The sequence below is a fragment of the Lipotes vexillifer genome, unplaced genomic scaffold, assembly GCF_000442215.2.
Source record: "Lipotes vexillifer unplaced genomic scaffold, Lipotes_vexillifer_v1.1 scaffold604, whole genome shotgun sequence".
Taxonomy (NCBI): Eukaryota; Metazoa; Chordata; class Mammalia; order Artiodactyla; family Lipotidae; genus Lipotes; species Lipotes vexillifer.
The window spans coordinates 1,959,872-1,981,125 of record NW_006798979.1 but is presented as its reverse complement, the minus strand read 5'-3'; positions in this window follow the sequence as shown (position 1 = coordinate 1,981,125).

Genomic DNA, 21,254 nt, shown 5'->3' with positions numbered 1-21,254 from the left:
GAATGCCCATTTTTCTGTTCCAGAATCCAATCCAAGATACGACGTTGCATCTGTGGGATGCTGTTGATTAGACTGAAGTTCTAGATTTGGGGAGAGGATACCACAAGATGGGATGTCCTCATCACATCATCAATATTAGGGACATGTGATCAACATGACTTACGACTGCTGAGTGTAACCTTATGATGAAGGTGCTGTCTGACTTTCCCTTACTGTTCTCTGTTTGCTAAAAGCTAGTCACTAAGTCCAGCCCACACTCAAGGAAACAGGTATTAAGCTCTGCTTTCTGGAGAGAGAAGCATCAAAGAATTTGTAGTCATATGTAAAAAACACCACAGTAATTAATAAACATGTGAGGAGATACTTTGCGCCTACGTGAGGAGATACTTTGTGCCTACGTGAGGAGATACTTTGCGCCTATGCAAAGGTCCTGTTTCTCCTTAAAGTTTCACTGATGAATTTTAGAATGTATCAATTGATCTTGACTGTAGCTATCATAACTGCATTGCTCTAATAGCGACTTTTTTATTTTTTTATTCCTTATATATTTATTAATTAGAACTCTTCTATAAGGAAGATTTGCCCCTTCTCCCCTAGCTACTCAGTCAAATCAGTGTATTCGTTTCCTTTTCTCTCCCTGCCCCAGCCCTAGATTCAGCCGTTTCTCCAAGGAGCCCTGGTTCCTTTTGCTGGAGAGTAGTATTTAGCAACCAGTATCTGGGAGCTGGGTATGCTCATTGCTACTGAGGTGTCCCTGCTTGTAGGTTTCTCAGCAGACAGAGCTAGGAAATAGTTGTATGTATAGTAGTTCACATACAGTAGTTCACGGATGCTGACAAAACTCTCCTTGACCAAACTCTTGTTGGGCTCCTCTGGGCCCTCTTCTTGACTAGATCTTGACCTTATCCCCTGGCCTTTGGCCGACCCAGCCCAGTCTTAGCAAAGAATCCTGCAAGGTTTCTTGATACCTGGTCAAGTTCCTAACCCCCCACCTGTGATATCTAAGTTCTTGACATGCCTTTAGCAAGAATCCCATTGGGTCAGTTAAGCAAGAATTCTATACCCTCGATATATCCTCTTAGTAAGTTTCCATCCACTGACCCCCTCACTCTGTTGGCTATATGTCTCCAGCTGTCTTTGCTGTAATCAGAGTTGAGCCCAATCTCTCTCCCCTATTGAACTACCCCTATTGCAATAGTCCTAATAAAGTCTTCCTTACCATTTTTCATCAGCTTTAGAATAATTTTTTCTGTAACAATATATACACACCTATAATGATTTCTGTAACTATCTAGCTGTACACACAATGACACATCAAAATAAACGAGTTCATATTGATATCTCTAAATCTAATCCAGCAACTCAGGGTTCATTCTAATCTTCAGTGCCCCTTGCTTTTTTTGTATTTTCTTTCCCTGACAGTGAGAAGCTCTGTTCTCATTAGCTACAGTTTATGTACTTATCTGTTAAACCCCAGCAGACATGTAGTTTCAGAATTGCTAACCTACACCCTCTGAGAAGCAACCTTACCAATCAGAGTACAGTGTTCATCAGTAGTTCTTTTCTGTCTTTAACCTTATAACATCCAAGCAAACCACTATTTTCCCAAGTTTCTTAGATCCTTATTCCCCACGACCTCCACTGAGGTTGTGTCATATAATTGTATACAGTTAGATTCATTCATTACAGATTGCATTTGATCCTGGGATCCCCTGCCACTCTTTATTAGGTGAAGGAAGTTCCCTTCTATTCCTAAATTGCCTACATTTATATCATGAATAGGTGTTAAATTTTGCCAAATGTTTTTCATGTCTCTATTGAGATGATCATATAGAGTTTGTATTCTTTCGCATCTTAATAAGTGAATTACATTTTTCAAACTCCAAATGTTAAACCAATATTGCATTCTTGAGATGAGTCCCACTTGGTCATGATGTATTACCCTTTTATGCATTGAACACTTTGATTTACTAGTATTTTCTTGAGGATTGTTGCCTCTGTGTTCATGGGATTCTAGGGTGATGCTAACCTTATAAAGTCAGTTTAGAAGTGTTCCCTTTTGTATTTTCTGGAAGAATTTGTGTAGAATTGATATTATTTCTTCCTTAAATGTTTAGTGTTATTCACCATGAAACCATCTGTGCCTCTAGCATATTAATCATAGCTATTTAAATTCCCTGTCAGTTAGTCCCTGCATCTGTGTCATACCTGTGTTGGGTTCTGATGATTGCTGTTTGGGATTTTTTTTGGGGGGGGGGGGGCGGTGGAGGTGTTGCTTTTTCTTGCCTTTTCAAACACCCTGTGATTTTTTTGTTGAAAGCAAGACATGAATGTATAGGACAGGAGAGCCTGAGGTAAATAGTTTCTATGTCTAGAAATGGGTATGCCTTTCCTTTGGCTAGGTCTCTAGTGTCAGGGGCTGGGCTGGGCTTGAGATTTATTGTTGCTATAGTTACCTTCAGCATATCACAGTCTTCAAAATTCCTGTAGAGACAGCTTGTGTCTAGGGTTTACCAGGGCAATGCCTGTTTGATGCTGAGTTTGCTCTTCCTTTTGTGCTGTGACTCAGAAAGGGTCTCCTTCCATATTCTTGTCCTCTCCTATCCCTTTTCCAACAGTATTCTGCTCTATTTGTCACTGAAATCTCCTTAGGGTGGTGGTGGGGATACGGGTGGGAAGGGGCCATCTTGGTAATTCTGATTCGGAATTAACCTCAGACCTGTACCTCATCCCTGGGTTCCTGGAGTGTGGCCTTCTAGGTGTTCCTGCTTCCTCTCTTCTGCAGTTGTGGGCTCAGCACCTGATCCTTCCCTTCCCCAAGGAGCAGTGGTCCTCCCCACTGCCTTTCTTCAGCCGCTCTCCTGAGTTTTCCCCAATGACCATGGACAGCACAGTGGCCCTTCGCCAGGGCCCCAGATTAGGGCTCTTGTTCTGTAGCGCAGATGGAGAGAGGCTGGGGCAGAGATTCTCATCTCTCCCACATGTCTGCTGTTTCCCTCACTCAGATCTTCTGTGAAATAGATGGGGTTCATAGGGCTTGTGGGAAACATCTGTAAGAGGAGACAGACCCCCAGTTTCAGCAGCTGCAGAGGTTTCCCTCTGTCCCACCAGCCCACACCCAGCCTTCACCAATCTGTCAGCTCTTCTAGCAGACGTCCTCTTACTCACGTTGTGTCTCTCCCAGGTGAGCACGTGTTCACATCTTCTCTCCCTGAGGGCACGGTCTCTCCTTAGATTTCCTACAGGTTGTTACCTCCATGCCCTCAGCTCTCTGTTAGTCCCCAAAACAGTCATGAACTTGAAATAGGCCCCCTGTTTCTCATTGCATTGGTGGTTAGTAGTACTCCTTCCAACCCTCTGTGTCCTGGGGTGGAAGCTGGATTCATACCTTTTTATGGCTAATTTTTATTTTAGTTCTTAAGGCTTAATTTGAATAAGCTAAACAGCTTAATGGGAATGTCTTATTCCAATTCACGTAAATCTTAAAACTTTTAAAAAAAACTTAAAAATGATCATCATAAATCTAACTCAGGGAAATCTCTTTGAACCACAGCACGACGCACATAATTATGGAATTCGACCCAACAGACACAAACCCCCGACCTTCCTGTTCTTTTAGACGCCACAGGCAATGAAAAATGAGAATACGTTGAAGGCAAACAGAAAGCTTCCCTTCTGGAATAACAAGAAGCTGCTGCTACTGTGTGGAAATGGAGAAGACATTTTTACTTTATTTATTTTATTTTTTGTCGTTTTATTTTGAGTTCAGTTTTAATTAGTAGTGCAGAGAAGACAGTCAGAGTCAGTCCACGGCAGGGGAAGAGAGTTATTCTAGGCAACGCTACACTCGTGATAATCTGGAAAGAGCTGAGCAGAGACGGATTTAACTAATGACAAACTCTACACTAGGAGTGTTAGTAAAGGTCACCAAGGAGGTTACTGGGCCTTGAAGGGCCTGGTCCTGAGAGGTGTTGGAAAGGAAGGAAGGAAATCCATACAGAGGCTCCAGAGAGACCTATGGACTGGTCACGGGGGTGGGTCGAGCCGGAGGAGAAAGCTGGGCGTCTGCTGGCGGAAGTTCTGACGGCTGGCTGGAAGTTGGCGGAGCTTGCACTCCTGGGTTCTGAGCAGAGGAGATGCTCTAAGGAGGTGAATTTCTCCAGCAGGAAGGACGGAGGCAGGGGCTCCCATGGGGGCCATGGAGTCCAGAGGCAAAGCACTCACAGTCTCCCCGGGGTGCTGCACTATGATTAAGAGAGATAGAGTTGAGGGACATGATGGAGGCAGAATAGAAAGGATTGTTTTATCGCCTGAAAATAGTGAACAAAGAGAAAGGAGACAAGGATGGCTCAGGTTCTAAGCCTCAGTCCCGCCTTAGCAGAGGCAGATGCAGCGGACCAGGCAGCGGGAACAAGTGGAACAGATCTGGCTGCCATCCCAGCTCTGTGACTTCCTGGCTGTGTGACATCGGTCAAGTTACCTAACCTTTCTGGCCTAGATTCCTAGCTGTAACACAGGGATACTGACCTCAAAGCCTTTGGCACGGTCTACATCAGAAAACTTACACAAGATGCTTAGCACAGTTCCTGCCTCATGGGAGGCGGTCAGTGGCTGCCTATCATTCTTTAATCTTGTATCCAGCAAATGGCTACTGGAATCTTCTCTGTGCCAAGGACTCTGCCCAGCAGTAAGGACACTGCAGGCAGAAGGACAGACACTGTCCCTGCCCTTTCGGAGCTTGAAAGTTCCAAGAACTAGGGGTAGTAAATGGGCCCTAGAGCCAGGAAAGGACTGAGCTGGTACCCAGAGTGAAGTGCCCCCTGCAGCAGGGAGGGGAGGGCTGAGGAGGGGAGAGGGCAAAGCACGACTTCCACACACTTCCGTTCCACGTCCATCCGAGACTGAGGCTCTCTCCCTGCCCTCAAATCCCTCAAAGTGCAAGGCACATGCCCGGGCCCACGTGAGAAGCAGCCCCACCTTTTCTCTCCATCGACCTCACAGCGCACCCACCTTCCATCAGCTCAGCCCCCATGTTCTCTCAAAGCCAAAAGCGCCAAACAGCAGCCGCGGAGTTTCTAACACGAGAAAGCAGGCGGCTTGAGGCTCTGCCCGGAACCGACTCTGGCGCACTCCTCCCTCCCCCTGAGGACCACCGGCGGCCTCCGTCCCACAGCAAGTGCTGACTCTTGTCCCATCCCAGGTCAGGCTGAAGGCAACCCAGCTCAAGAACCAGAGACCATCACCAAGTCACCGGGCCCTGGTCCCCCTGACCTGGGACTGGCCTCGGCAACGTGGCTTCTTCCTCGTTCCTGAGACCACAGCTGGTTCTGCCCTGGTTCCTGTCCTCTTTGATCTACACACGCATCCCGAGCCCTACACTGATGAGGTGCTGTCCGCACGTTAGGGCTGAATCGCACAAGACAATGTCCCTCCCTCAGCGAGCTCTGCCTGAGCGATTACGGGTGATTAGAAGGCTCTGTGAGGAGTGTGTGGCAGAGAGAAGGGGGCTCTGGGGGCCACAGAGGAGAAGCAGCCAGGAGCAGGCCGAGGAGCCGTCTGCAAGGAGGTGACGTCTTAGCTCAATCCCTGAGGAAAGGTAGGAGTTGGTCAGGTGAAGGGCTGTGCAGGCTGGAAAAAGCTGGAAGTGAAGAGCGGATGTGCTGTTTAAGGAATTGTAAACTGTTCAGAACAGCTGAGCCTGTCTCCAAACCTGCGCGGCTGCCTTGTGTACCAGTTCTGTCCAGACTGCCCGCCTGCAGCTGCAGCCCTGTCACCTGCACCGCGGCTCCCAGATGCCAGTCACCTGCCTGCCGAGAGCTCAGGTGTCACCTGTGCTCAGCCTCCCCGGTGCCACGTTACAGGCCCCTGAAGGGCCACACCGCTCCTTCCTGCCAGACCTCCTCCAGGCCCCCACCTGCTCAGGCTGCCTCATCTCCACTCCTTTCTCGTCGTCCTCTCTGGGCCTTGCTTTGCGGCTCCCTCCCATCTCCTGCGGCTCAGGCAACGCTCAACCAATCAGACCTCGCGGTCGTGGCCCTCTGAGCTCAGCCCAGAGGAGGAGGGGGTTTGCGGGCCATGGGGGCTTCCAAGGGGCCTGGGAACGACCCTCCCCCCAGCATGTCGGCAGCGCCTGGGCCTGTGAATCTAAAACAAGAACCCCTGAGGCAATTTCCTCTCTGAAATGGTGCTGAATTCCCAACCGAGGGGGCCAGCGGCTGGTGGAGAGCCTGAAGAGAGCCCTGGGCCCCTCCAGAGCTGCTGTCACGAGATGGCGACCAGCGCCCACCTCCTCCCGACGGACCACATGGCAGACCACGCGCTGAGCAGCGGGGCGCTTGTAAACGAGCCGGTGACAGGCCCAGGGCCACCAGCCTGATGCCTAGGGAGCTGACAAAAGACGAGAGCTGCCATGCGCACGTGTCAAGCCCGAGGCGCGGGGGATGTGGGCTGTCTGGTCCTGGCGGCCGCCCGGCCCTGCCCTGGGCCACGGAGCTGGAGGCCTTAGGCGTCCCGGTCTGGAGCCCCTAGACCTAGATTTTAGTCCCAACTGCAATTCTAAGCGACGTGTGGCCTCGGGCCAGTTCCCTGTCCTCTGCACCTCTGTTGCATCATCTGAATTATCCAAAACTCCAACTTTCTTCCACACGTGGGGTCTCTGTGACTTGCTTCCCATCTCATTCAAGCCACTGCACTTCAGTAAAGCAGCCCCAGACACCATCCCCAACACAACCTCAAAACAGAAAGCAGCCTCCCTTTTCTAATTCCCACTACATTTTATATATACTTCTTTAAAAACAAAAAAACAACAACCACCAAAAAAAAAAAAAAAAAAACACTTTTTTTTTTAAACTAGGTTATCTGCAAGAGGCCCACAATCTTTGATCCAAAACCTTTGGGCCTGCAAAATTACAAGTTTTCCTATTTTAGAAAGGGATGGAGGGCATATAATGTCTATCATGTAACACCCAGCTGGGTCTCAGGCAACACCCAAGCACCCCACCATCAAACAGTGGCAATTCTGCAGCAAAGCATACAAATATGGATATGCATAGAAAATGGGGTGAAGATAGCTCAGCTCAGCTCAGCAACAAAAAAAAATCAGGATGAGAAGGGTTTGTGCAAATGTCGCTGCTGGACAGACCCCAGCCCAGACAGACGTCTGGAATCTGGGTTCATTTGGGTTTCCACCTTGACCATCTGTCTGTACCTGGGCAAGTTCTCTAAGCTGAGCCTCAGTTCTCATGTCCATAAACAGGGACCATAATACTGAGCACAGGCTCATGAAAAGAAAATGAGAGTAGGGATGAAGGAAGGAGGTAGGGGGTGATAGAAATCTAGGGAAGTGCGGGCAGGGCACTCTGGATCTGCCCAGCCCTGGTCTTCCTCCACACTGTCGTGTTCAGGGTCTCCTGGTCTGAATTCCCCCCTCCCTTCTAAGCCCCTGTATTGAGCATTTTCTTTTTATATTTCCAGTACCTAGTGGAGAGTCTTGCAAATAATGGGTCTCCATAGTGCTTGCTGAATGAATAAGAGAATGATAGAATTTCTAAGGATGCACTCAACAATCACTTGGTGGCTGCACAATGAACACATCCTCCGAGGTGTGTCCCCGAGACAGTGGCTTCTTCTCCGGCTGTCTGTTGTCCAAGCAGCCACCCTCGGCCAGTCACAACCACTAAGATGACAGCTGCAGAACCAGCCATGCATCAGTCAGCGACTCAAACACAATTGTGTGAAGGGAACCTGCCAGGTGAATTGTGCACAGAATTTATAGCCGCACTGGGATTTCACAGAGGTACAAGAGGAGGAGGCCAGTAACAAATTGCTGGCCAGAGCACAGGACTCGGAGTCAGACACACCTGGTTGTGAATTCTAGCTTGGTCATTTCCCAGCTGTGGTCCTGAGGCAAAAGACCTCACCCTCCAAAGGCCTTGGTTTCCTTTTTAATGAAAATAATAATAAAACCTGCTTCCCGAGTTGTTGTTCATGTCAAAAGCACAAAAATAAGAAGCCAGAAACAGCTGTAATTATTTTACAGTGCAGATGACTGCACCTTATAGCGAGATGCAGTCTCTCACCATCACCATGATTAGGTTAATTGCTTTAATGTGTATTGCAATTAAAGCACCTATATTTGTCTCAGGCATTTTATCACATATCACTTGATGCCAACCTGACTGTTACTGTGGGACTTTGGTCAAGTCAGTGATTGATGGATGGCAGACATCAATTAAGGAGTAACCCAGATTTATTCTGTCCTCCTTGACTTTTCTAGAAGTGTTCTTTTCCTACCCTCTCAGAATGTTCAAACCCTACCCACTTTTGCAAGTGCCATGAAAACTTTCTTTCTTGTCTCCCAGCCATAAATGCACTCCTTTCCTCCTATAAGCTCCCATCACTGTTACTACAGTGACAGTGGACTTTTCACATCTCCCTTCTTGATTGTGAATATCTGGTCAGCAGGGGCCAGGTTTGACTCACCTTTGTCCCTCTAATGCTCGGTACAGAGGCTGGTACTTAAAATACCCCCAGCCACTAAGCGATCCCATCAGACAAAGTGGTGAGGAAAAAGAAGCCTACTAGGTAATGAGATGCAAAAGCAAGCAATAAATACAGCACCTCTCTTTCCAGGGGGACATTTATGTACCTAGTCATACCCGTGTGCTTTCAGGCTGCAGTGTGATGCCTTGGGAGGTCCTAGACACGCCACAGTAGAGGCTAGCACCGTGGTGGCTCTCATCTCCCACCCCCCGCTTCACATCCGTCCTCCTCCCATCATACAAAACAAAGACGTGCTTCTTGCCCAGCTGAAATCTCCCCATGCTAAGCTGCCTCTGGAGCACAAAACAAAGAGACATTGCACCACTCAACTGCCCCCTAGAATCATGGCGCTATGAACCATTCCGATCCATCTCACAGACACAACTCCCAGTAAAATTTACTTTCCACGTTTAGTTAATCAGTAGACAAATTTGCTATGTATACATACATATACACATGTATATATACTGATAAATTGCATACTAAAAATAATTTTAACAGTAATTCAATATAGAAAAAATGGTAATGCTTCAGAGTTTAATAATTAAGGGAATGTACAAATTATATTGCAAATTATGTACATATTTTTGTTGCAGGGACATATGATGGGATGATTAATAAGAGACTTTTAAGTGTAAAACTATATTATGTTAATTTAAAATTTTGAAGGGGAAGAGAAATGGAAATACAATGTCAAGAAGAAGGAACAATGTAAATCTGCAACTGTTAAAAAATAGTTTGTTCATGTATTTTTTTTTTAATGAATGATGCTAAGTATAAAGTCACTATGGTTTTTACATTCCATTAAATACATTAAAAGAAGGGATGGAATGTTTTTATTATAAAATGTCAGTATTTTACAGGAAGCCAGAAATTATGTCATTTGCATCTCTTTGTAAGTACGATTAAAATGTTTAGATATGTACACTGATTTTAAAATTACTTTAGGGGTATGCCACGTTTCTCTCTAATAAATGAATGACCTGTTGAAATTTGAGAAAACAAAGGTGAAATAAGTAAAATACTAGCTGCTAGAGAACTGAATGTGTCCCTCCCAAAATTCATATATTGAAACCTACTCCCCAGTGTGATGGTATTAGGAGGTGGGGCCTTTGGTCAGTGATTAGGTCATGAGAGTAGATTCAGATTGGTCCAGCTGAGTTTGCCATGCAATGTGCATTCCTGGTAATGTCCTCCGGAGTGTTGCAGTCTCGCACACACCTGCGAGCTTCCCCCGGAGAGAAATCAGAACCAAGACAGAACACTAATATCCAGTGCAAATCAAGAGTAGATTAGTGATAGGAGTTTATTAAGCACAAACCGATCGGGGCCTCACCAAAAGAAGGGTGAGACCCCGAGTCTTGTACAGGTGTGGTTTTTATATCCTAGGGTAACAAGATGTTCGTTCTAATTTTGAAATATTGGGTCAGCCATCCGGAACCCAGTGTCTTCCCGTTCACATTATGCTGGCAAGCAAACTCAATTCCACAGAAGCCAAGTCAAGCGGTTAGCAATAAAAGCAGTTATAGTACAAACAGTTTTAAACCAAAACATTTCATCATTAATTCCAAGTATTACAGTCTAAACTGTATGTTCTGGGACAGCGTGTCCCGTCACAGGAGCACCCTTTAAACAACACTTTAAAGCAGCACCTTCTACACAGTGCTCCACTGAACACCCATGTTTCTACAAAGTGTTAACAGAAACCCCAAAAGCAAAAACAAAAGAAAAATTTTGGAGGCCAAATACGTTTGGAACTTCGATGATCACTCTTGAAGATTCAGATGGTCATTAAGATGTTAAGAGGTTTCTGAAAGCTCTGTTGCAAAGGGAGTTAACCATTTAACTAAGATACAGCTTCCAATTTGGGGACATGTCACTCATTACATCTGGCACTGAGTAAATGACATTCATCCACTGCTATCTGTGTGACCTGGCGATGAGATCACTTGAAACGGTGTCTAATGAGAAGAAAAGGAAAGCAAGGATGACTCATGAGCAAGTACCAACACTTCAGGGGTGAGTGGAAGAAAAGAACAGTCAAAAGTTTAAGAAGAATCCAGTGGAGATACGATGGAAGAAATACCGAAAGAGAGTGGAGATTTTGAAGCCAAAGGAGGAGAGAGTTTCAAGAAAGAAGACATGGGCTTCCCTGTCTTGGGAATGAATGGTTAAGAGTCCGCCTGCCAACGCAGAGGACGTGGGTTCAAGCCCTGGTCCAGGAAGATCCCACATGCCGCAGAGCAACTGAGCCCGCGTGTCACAGCTACTGAGCCTGCACTCTAGAGCCTGCAAGCCACAAGTACTGAAGCCCGCGCGCCTAGAGCCCGTGCTCCGCAACAGGCCACCGCAATGAGAAGCCCGCACACCACAACGAAGAGAAGTCCCCGCTCGCCGCAACTAGAAAAAGCCCGTGCGCAGCAACGAAGACCCCACGCAGCCAAAATTAAATAAATAAAATAAATAAATTTACTAAAAAAGAAAAAAAAAAAAAAAGAAGACATGATCAGGAGGGTTATCCACTGCTGAAGGATGGAGACGAGTGAAACCCAGAAGACTGAGACGCAGGTAAGAACACCAGTGGTGCTCTTATACCAGTAAGAAGCAGTGGCTTCTCGGAGAGACTGGTGCAGCGCAGTGGGGGAAATGTCACCTCAAGAGCCCTTCCTCTTCCTCCTGTCCATCTTCCTCTTTCTCTTCCTGAACAGTTCGGTCCTAAAGCCATTGGGTGGGGCTGAGCAAGGTGCGGGGTGAGGGGTGGAGGACAGGCAGCGCCCCCTTGAGGGGCATGGGGGCCAGAGGAGGGCGAGGAAAGCGTCCCTTCGGGATGGTGGCCAAGGGCAACAAGTCCGAGTCTGAGCCTGGGGCAGCAGCGCAGCCCAGCATGGGGAAGCTGGAGCCCGCGGGGGGGGGGAGGGGTTGGTTACCTACAGGGGTTGACAGAATAAAAACACATATTACCATTACGGGAGATTTCTCCCTTTTAGAGAAGGGAGTTACAAACATGGGCAGAGAGAAATCTAGAAAGAATGTTTTCTGTTAGCTTGGAATTATACCTATTGTGTGAATTTATGGTTTTCAACATCCCGCAGGTCCCAAAATGTAGGTTGTCGTTTTAAGCTTTAATAACTTCCGAGTATAAACACTGCAAACTTCCAAAACACATCATTTGAAAAATTAATGATTTACATTTCTTTTACAGGTGTTTACTTTGTGAATTTTGAACTGCCGAGTTTTCATTTGCTCAGTCCTTCTGAAGATGGAAAACACTGGCCAAAAAAATTAAAAACTTATTATTCAAAACTTTCTAAACAAAATAAGCGTAAAAGAGATTTAAATAAACTTTCAAATAATGATTTTTGTAACTTTATGGTACTTTTGCTTCTGACATTACTGAAGTTTAAAAAATTGCTAAAATTATGCTGTTAGGGTGACAGTCTTCCTAGACCCTCTTAATGGACATAGCTAGGGAATGCGTGTACGTATGTGTAAATCATATACTACACACAGGTATAACTTTTTTAAAAATTTTTTAATTTAATTTAATTTATTTTTTATACAGCAGGTTAACTATATTTTTTAATATTTTTAATTTTTGAATTTATTTTATTTATTTTTTTATACAGCAGGTTAAGTATTTATTTTTTATCTGTAACTATAAATGTTCTACATAGCAGCAATAAGCGCCACTAACACCCAGAATCTGGCTTGCAAATACCATTCGCCTTTAAAAAGAACACTTTGGAAACGTAAGACACTTGAAGAAACTGGCCTCAGGACACAGCATTGCCTCTGTCATATTCCTGCCAAAGATGCATAACCTGAATCTATTCATGAGGAAACATTAGACAAACCTAAACTGATGGACAGTCAACAAAATAACTGGCCTGAAATCTTCAAAAGTGTCAAGGTCATTAGAGTCAAGAAAAATGGAGGAATTGTTCCAGACCCAAGGAGACTAAGAAGACAGGACAAGTAGGCACACCAAGTGACTCTAAACTAAATGCATTTGCCCTAAAAGACGTCGCTGAGGCAAGTGGCAAAACTCAAATGGGACTGAGGATTGACAAGAGCACAAAGCATCGACGTTAATTTTATGATTTTGTTTATGTGGAAGACTGTCCTGGTCTGTAGAAAACACACACTAAAGCAATCCTATGTGATGGGGCAGCAGGTCAGCAACCTACTGTCAAGTGGTTTGGGGAAACAGAAGTGTCTTGCACTGCACTCATAACTTTTCTGTACAGTCAAGGCTGAGTGAGAGGTTTTTTTCATTAAAATAAAAAGGAAATATGGACTCTTAAGAGACTCCATTTCTTCATCTGCCAAATGGAAGTGCTCGTGCTTGGGGAAGCTTCTTGAGGGAATAATAATGTACATGCATTTTTCTTGATTAGCCAGGAAGACCCTTTGCAGACCTCAGATACTAACTACAGAGCAGCTGGAGAGACAGTGGTGTTTGGTTAAGCCACAGGGGACGGCTGGGTGAGCCAAGGGCAAGAAGAAACATCTCACTTCTGAGAAACAGTGAACCAGTTTATTGTTGTTTGTTTCCTTTTGTTTTTCAAGACAGGGTAGATTGCACAGAATTGGACCCTGCTCTCACTGTCCCTTTTGTGGACATTTGCCAAAGTTTGCAAACCCAGTCAAGAGCAGCTGGCCTCAACCCCAGGCAGCTGAGCTGTGTCCTCACCTTCTCTGTGTCTATCCTTCCCTTCAGCTTTCCTTACGCAAGGCCTGTGTGCACTCAGCAATGACCAGCGTGGCTTCTTGTAAAAACCCAAAACACCAAGTGTAAAACAAAAAACATTGGTGAGGAGCTCAGTGGTTGGGCAGGAGAGGAAGAGAGACTAACCCTGCAGTATCCTTTACATCGGCAATCATGTGAATACATCCGTGATTCTCAATTACGTAGGAGGCAATTTTGACCCCTCAAGAATATTTGGTGATGTCTGAATTCATTTTGATTGTCACAGCTGGGGGGCAGAGGGATGGGGGAGAAAGAACATGCTGGCATCCAGTGGGTAGAAGCCAGAGGTATGGCTAAACATCCCGCAATGCATAGGACGCCCTCCACAACAAAGAATTATCCAGTCCCAAGTGTCAACAGCAAAGTGTCAACAGCGTGAAGGTTGAGAAACCCTAGAATTTATTATCTAACAAGAAATACACACGAATTTTAAAAAATATTTGGCTTCTGCTTTGAATCAAAAACAAACCAACAAACCACAGATCATTAAGCGAGCAGCTGTTGACATTTTAACAGGCTAAACATCAGGCTAAACATATAACAGGCTAAACATATAACAGGCTAAACATATAAACAGGCTAAACATATAACAGGCTAAACATATAAACATTTTAACAGGCTAAACATATAAACACATATAACTTAAGTTCCTAATTCTGAAGCCAGCATGACAGTATACAGCATTTAATGCACAGGCAGTTTATTGTAATCTAGGTCACTGTGGTTGGGAAGAAAGTTGAAATCCTTGTAGAAATGGCTCCAGGGTAATAGAAAGTGGCTGGGATTAGGGGGTCAGAGGCCAGAATTCAATTTTGGTTCTATCGACTACTACTTTCACAACTGGCCAGGAATCTCCACCTTTCCTCATCTGTAAAAGGTGGTTAATAACCTGACATTGTCATACACTGCACCCCTGACCCTATGGCGCCTTCTGGGGACAGACCCCTCCCCCGTTGCCTCTGCTGCAGCTCCTCTCTGAATTACCCAGATAATCTCATGAATATTTCCTGAGTTTTTCAAATGCCAAAAACCACCACCAAATGGAAGGAATTAACTACTTGATGATCATGAGCTCGTAGCCCCCAGACCTATGGCGCCTAAGGATTGATAATGTTAACCCCCGATACCTCAACATCAACCAATCAGAGAACTGCGCATGAGCTAATCACAGACCCTGGGACACCTCGCCCACCCCCACCCCCGCCTCCGTCACTTGACCTTTAATAATGCTTTGCTGAAACTCGTTGGGGAAGTCTGGGGTTTTCTGAGCAGAAGCCACCCCCCATTCTCCTGGCATGGCCTTGCAAAATAATCTTTTCTCTGATGCAAACTCGGACGTTTCAGTTTGTTTGGCCTCCCTGTGAGCCGGGCACAGCGACTTGAGTTCGGTAATATGTTGACCCACATGCCACAAGCAGGGAACACACAAAAGCAGACCTGGAATGCCAGCCTGTTTTAAGCAGCACCGAGATCCCGCAGGATTCCTTTGCTCTTGTCTTTAGGACCCCCCTTCCCAAAGCCCTCGCTTCCAACACCAGCCCGTGTCTGAGCAACGGTGTCATCCCCACCAGCCTCTGAACAGCCACATCTCAATCGCTTTTTCTTTGGCCCCCGTTTTGAGCATCCCCCTATTTTTCTGATCCCTGACTTTGGCAAAATCTATCACCAGGCTGGGGTTGACGTTGATTTCACCACTAAATCGAGCTGGGGGACGTGGGTCATTGTGAGAAGACGGATGTGGAAACAATCTGTAAACTCGAATGTGCTCCACAGATGGAGGAAAACTGGTGTTAGGACAACATCTCACTGTGTCTCGCCTCCTTAGAACCCGGACCACACCTGGCGCATAACCCACGTTCAGTAATGCCTCCTATTGTTGATGGAGCTCACAGGTGTGTGGGGTGGATGGGGGAGGCCCATCCTCACAGAGCTCACCTGTAGTGAGGAAGACAGATGCCTCCAGGACCAGTAGAGAGCCCTAGCAGGAAAACGGCCCGTGTGGGATGGAGGGGCGTGTCCTCTTCAGAGACTGTCTCACCTAGAGCACCAGGGGGTCTGACACAGCCTCAGAGTTCTCCCTTGGCGCTGGCCTGATTAGACCTGACCCAGGGAACCGAAGGCTCGTCACGATATGCGCACCCAGAAATCATCCAGAGAAGGCAATCGGGATGAGATTCTTGCTGTAAGAAGAGACTGAAGAAATCAGAGATGTTGGCCCTAAAGAAGAGTGGAAGTTCACTGAAGACATATTCTGTGAAGCTCTGGGGGCCCGAATTAGGATGAAAGGGGGGATTTCAGTTCAGCCTAAAGATCTTCCCAGTCGTCAGAGTCAGACCACGGCAGAAAGGCTGAGCCACGGCAAAGTGTGTATTTTCCATCACGAACGAGGATGTTTTAATCATGAACTCTGATGGGAAGGGTGGCAGTGTGGCTACAAAACAGCAACAGCTCCATGGAGGAGGCTGGTCATTTCACGCATCACACAATCTCCTCATCAAGAGTAAGCTCCCAGCATCCCACACTTGCTGGATGACGCTGAAATGAGTCACGGAACCTCACTGGGCCTCTGTTCCGTCATCTATAAAAGGAGGAAAAGCATACCCCGTACCATGAAGCATTAAAATGAAGATCAGTGAGCTTGCTTTGAAAAGCATAAAATGCAAAATGTAAAGGAAGTGGATTTGGGTTGTACTCCGCCCCCCACCCCTGTGACGTGATCAGGAAACATTCCCCATCTCCTGGCAGCTCTTCACCAGTGTCCCCATGCAGCTCGAGTCTCAGTGCTGCCATCTGTGCATCAGTGACATTTTCTTTTAGTGAGAGCTGCACAGAGAGAATTTTTTTTTTTAACACTGAGTTGTACACTTTTATTTTATTTTTTTTGGCGGTACGCGGGCCTCTCACTGTTGTGGCCTCTCCCGTTGTGGAGCACAGGCTCCGGACGCGCAGGCTCAGCGGCCATGGCTCATGGGCCCAGCCGCTCCGCAGCATGTGGGATCCTCCCGGACTGGGGCACGAACCCGTGTCCCCTGCATCGGCAGGCGGACTCTCAACCACTGCGCCACCTGGGAAGCCCAGAGAGAGCTCTTGATGTAATGAACTCAGTGGACTACATCGGACTGTCTTCATGAAGACCATATTCTATTGAAACAAGGGGAGAACACAGCACAGGGCCTGCTGAGCCCCTGTGTGCCCTTGATCCTGGCACTCATGGGGCGGACTACATCTTTCCCTCTCGAGGGGGCCTGCAGTCCTCCCAGCCTTGGAAGGGGGAGCATGACCAGCCGGCTGGGGCAGCAGGAGGAGGACAGGACTTCAAGTCGAGGGAATCCCAGGTCTTCACCTTTCCTGATGGGTAATTTGAGTTCAGCACTGTAACCTCTCTGAGCCTTAGTGTTTTCAGCTGTAAAATTGGAGAGATTATCTTAATTCTGATCTCAGAGCTTGCAGGGAGGATTAAATGAGATATTGCTGGGCAGAGCTTCAGCGACAGATAAGGGAGGCACATGACCACTCCCCTTACTGCCCAGAAAACAAAAATAGTATAACTTTCACACATAGTACAGGACTCTCAAAAGTATAAGAAATCAGCTATACAATTTATGATCTGTAAATCGGGCTCAATTCCATATAAAATATAAAACAGTGCAAAAAAATCACAATGCTTTCATCGATACAGAAAATTGAAACAGTAAAACCATGAAGACTTGCTTCTGAGAGAGGCTATACAGGATGGTCCAGGGCTTAGGATAAAATGATAAAACTGTGTCCTGGGGGATTTGGGACCAGAGACACAAAACTGGCTCCCCCCATGGCACACCCTACATACACACACGTGCTTACAGGCATGTTTGTGTGCACACACCCACATACAAGCGCACACACGTTTGAACCCGACTGGGTCTATGATCACTGAGAGGCTGCTTAATATGGAGAAAAGAGCAAAAGCTTTGGAGTCCAAATGACATTCTGGGTCTGTGGTTTTTCTTACTGGCTTCATGAGTTGGGCAAGATACTTCTCTGATCAGCATAACAACTAATTTTCAAAGTCGCTGTGAAGATGAAATCATATACCTAAATTGGCTAACCTACTGTTTAGCACATAGTATGTGATATATGGTAGTTCAGAGTGGTAGCCATTACCTATATGAATGTATGTGACTGCATTAGAATGTAGTGGGCGTTGGTGGAGACGAGGCCCACATGGGCTGACCTCCCCAAGGTCACGTAGGACATGTGGGTGGGGTGAGAACCCACAGTTCCTGCTCCCATTCCTGTGCTCCATTCACCTGTTCAGTGGTGAGTATGGTCCCCAAGAGAAATTCACCAAGTGGAGAATCCTGTTCCAGCCAGGAGCTCCATCAGAGTGCTCTGGAAGGCTGGAAGGCTGTCTTCCAACTCCCTCCCGGTTATGTGGGTGGTGACAGCCCAGGAAGAAACAATCGCAATGTTTGTTTACGGAAAACATTTGTTTGCAAAATTCCTTTTTGTGTACATCGCTAAAACCCTCAGTTTGTAATTCCCCATCTGTGGTTTCACAGGGGAAAATAAGTAAACATTAAAGAAATTTTAAAGAAAAGTGTTACATGATGAAACCTGCAAAAATATACAAAGTCAGGAGGGCCTGGCAGGGAGGAAGAAAGCCAGGGGCCCGATATGAAGTGAGACAGTGACCATCAGCCCCTCCCTCTAAGATGGACAGCCGAGACCCCGAAAGCACTCTCTAGGCCTTTAAAAGGAGGGTAGCCCCAGCCAGGCTCCATCGGCTGGAATTAAGTTGGGCCATCCACAGTTCTAGTTAACACTGCTGTCACCCTGTATCGACAGAATAGGTCCTTCTGGGATTCACTGTAGGAGAATAAAGCTGAGTTACTGCTGCCCCAGTTGCTGGCCTCCTTCAGCATTTCTCCACAACCCAGGCTTTGCAATCTCACCTGCCACAACTTTGGACCAGAAAGGATGTCTTAGCCATTGGGCCTGAAGGTAACCTCTCAAGGTATCATCTATTATTCTGTGTTATCACCACACAGAAAATGGACTTGGTCAAGCTGCACAGAGTGATGAGATGCCTGGGCTTCCAGCTGGGCTCTTTATATTGGAGGAAGGATATCTGAAAACCCCATCTCAATATCTAACCCAGCACGATTCTTTTATAGGCAATTATCCCCCCATTTGGCCTGAAATTCAAATAAATGTTTAGAAATGCTCGAACCTCCAGATGAAAGCTGTAATTAATGTGTCAATGATTTTCTTCTAAAGGGCATGCAGTCAAAAAGAGGAACCAGCATATTAGAGCAATTAATGGAAATTAGAGATGTGAGGACAATGGGTTTACATTCTGGTTTCAAACATTTTCAGGATTTAGATGCTGTCAGGTCAAAACCTATCGTGGCTGGAACCCAAACTCTGATTAACATTCGTGTCTTTGAAGGGGCATCACACATGCCGAGTGAACTCTGCAAACAGCAAAACATGAAAAGACAAAGTCCTGCCACATGGAACTCCAAATCTGAACAATATGTAAACTAAACAGAAGACAGAAGTATTCAATCAAAACAATGTGGACAGGGAAGGGATGCTAGGCTTAGGCAAGGAGGGACACTTTAGGAAAACCAGAATGGAGCTGAGGTGATAAGCACAAACAATGCCACCTGTACCCAACACTGGGTCCATAAGTGACATCTCCACAGCTGTTCCCACAAGCCAACTTCAAATGGCTGGGCTGGGCTGCAGACTTCTCTGTCTAGCGTATTATCAGCCCTAGAATTGCTCTAAAATCACCCTTCTTCTGGAGTGTGGGCAACTCAAGGGCAAATCCTAGTTTTTTATATTCCCAACCTTCAGTTCAATGCTTGCAGAAGAGTAGATGCCCAGGAATTGCTTCCAGAGTTACATTACATTGAGGGCTGACTTCTCACATCTATCTAATTTTTAGACTCTTCTTGGGGTTTCTAGAAATGTGTACGCATCTTTCAAGGTCCCCTGCATGTTGCCTCCTCCCAGAAGCCTTCCTTAACTGCTATAGCCCACAGTAGCCTGACCCTCCTTTGTGCTACAAAATCACTCAGCAGTCCCTATATGTCTTTAGGTATCAGCATCTAGACTGTAAGCTCCTGGAGGATGAAGAGAAGATCTTTTTCATCTTTGCATCTTTCACAACTGATTTTTTAAATAGATAAGGTGTTATGGACTGAACTGTGTCCCTTCAAAATTCAAATGTTGAAGTGCTAACCCCCTGTACATCTCAGAATATATATTTGGAGATACAGTCTGGTCTTTAAAGAGGTAATTAAGGTTAAATGAGGTCATATGGGTGGGGCCCTAATCCAATAGGACTGTTGTCCTTATAAGAAGAGGGAGGGCTTCCCTGGTGGCGCAGTGGTTGAGAGTCCGCCTGCCGATGCAGGGGACACGGGTTCGTGCCCCGGTCTGGGAAGATCCCACGTGCCGCGGAGCGGCTGGGCCCGTGAGCCATGGCCGCTGAGCCTGCGCGTCCGGAGCCTGTGCTCCGCAACGGGAGAGGCCGCAACAGTGAGAGGCCCGCATACCGCAAAAAAAAAAGAAGAGGGAGAGACACCAGGAGTGAGCACACAGAGGAAAAGCCATGTGAAAACACAACGACGAGACAGCCATCTACAAGCCAAGGAAAGAGGCCTTGGAAGAAATCAACCTGCCGACACCTTGATCTTGAACTTCCAGCCTCCAGAACTGTGAGAAAATACATTTCTGTTGTTTAAGCCTCCCCATCTGTAGTATTTTGTTATGGCAGCTTGAGCAGACTAATACATAAGGTATACAGAACATGAAACTATCTTATTTGTCCTTTCTCCTCTAAGCAATACAAGGGGAAGCAGGGAGATAGAGAAGAGAGAGGAGATGACTTCAGCCTCCAAGTTCCTGAATTTGACCACAGTGATAATCACGAGAATTAATCCTAGAATCAAGGACATGTATACGTTAATTGTGAACACAGATTTAGAATGAAGCAGAATGATCTAAAGTTATGGACTTTGGAAGTAAGAGAGCCCTGGATTGGAAGAGTAGATCTGACATTTACCAGCTGTTTGTCACTTAAACTCTCTGGACCTTAGTTTTCTTATAATTTTTTTCACATTTGAAACATCTACTTCTGCCTAGTCTTAGCCTAGACTGCTGTAAACATTAATGCGTTAATGTGGGTAAAATACCTATAATGACTGGCACATTCACAGATGCTGAATTACAGGGAAGCCACAATTAAGGAGCATTCAAAGCAGGAAGAAAGACACTTCTGGAGAAATGGAGGAACGTATGTGCTCAGCATATGCTTCCTTGGAAGGTTCTGGGCCTAAATCTCTAGTGAGGGTCTTCTCCCACATCTGGATGAGTGGTGGAAGTGGTGAGTCCTGACAAAGACTCTCCTTAACCCAACTTAAGGCAGTCTCCTCTAAGCCCTTCCTCCACTGGGCCACATCCTTGGGCCTTGTCCTCAAGAGCAAGAAACCTGCTACGTCAGTTTAGTGAGAGTCTTCTCCCTGTAATATCTGATCACCCTCGATATTTGATCAAATTCCTAATCCCCCTGTATCCTCCTAAGTGACATCTGATCATCCTGGCCTGCCCTCAGCAAGAATCCTAGGTCAGTTTAGCAAGAATCCCTCTACCCTCTTGGTAATTTTCCATCCACTGACCACCCAACCCACTCCTTGGCTATAAATCCCTACTTTGATCTAGAGTTGAGCCCAGTCTCTCTCCCCTACTGCAGAACCCCACTGCAGTGGTTCCTTGAATGAAGTCTTTCTTACCACCTTTAAACGGGGTGAGAATAATATTTTTTTAACAGTCCAAGCTCACCAAGTGGGCTTGAATCCAGTCTGTTTTCCTGGGCAAGATATAATATATTCATCTCTTGAACGCCAGTGTCTATTACCTGGCAGTTCTGATAAACTGTATTCAAGTAATGGAAGTAGCTGGTGGGAGTAGG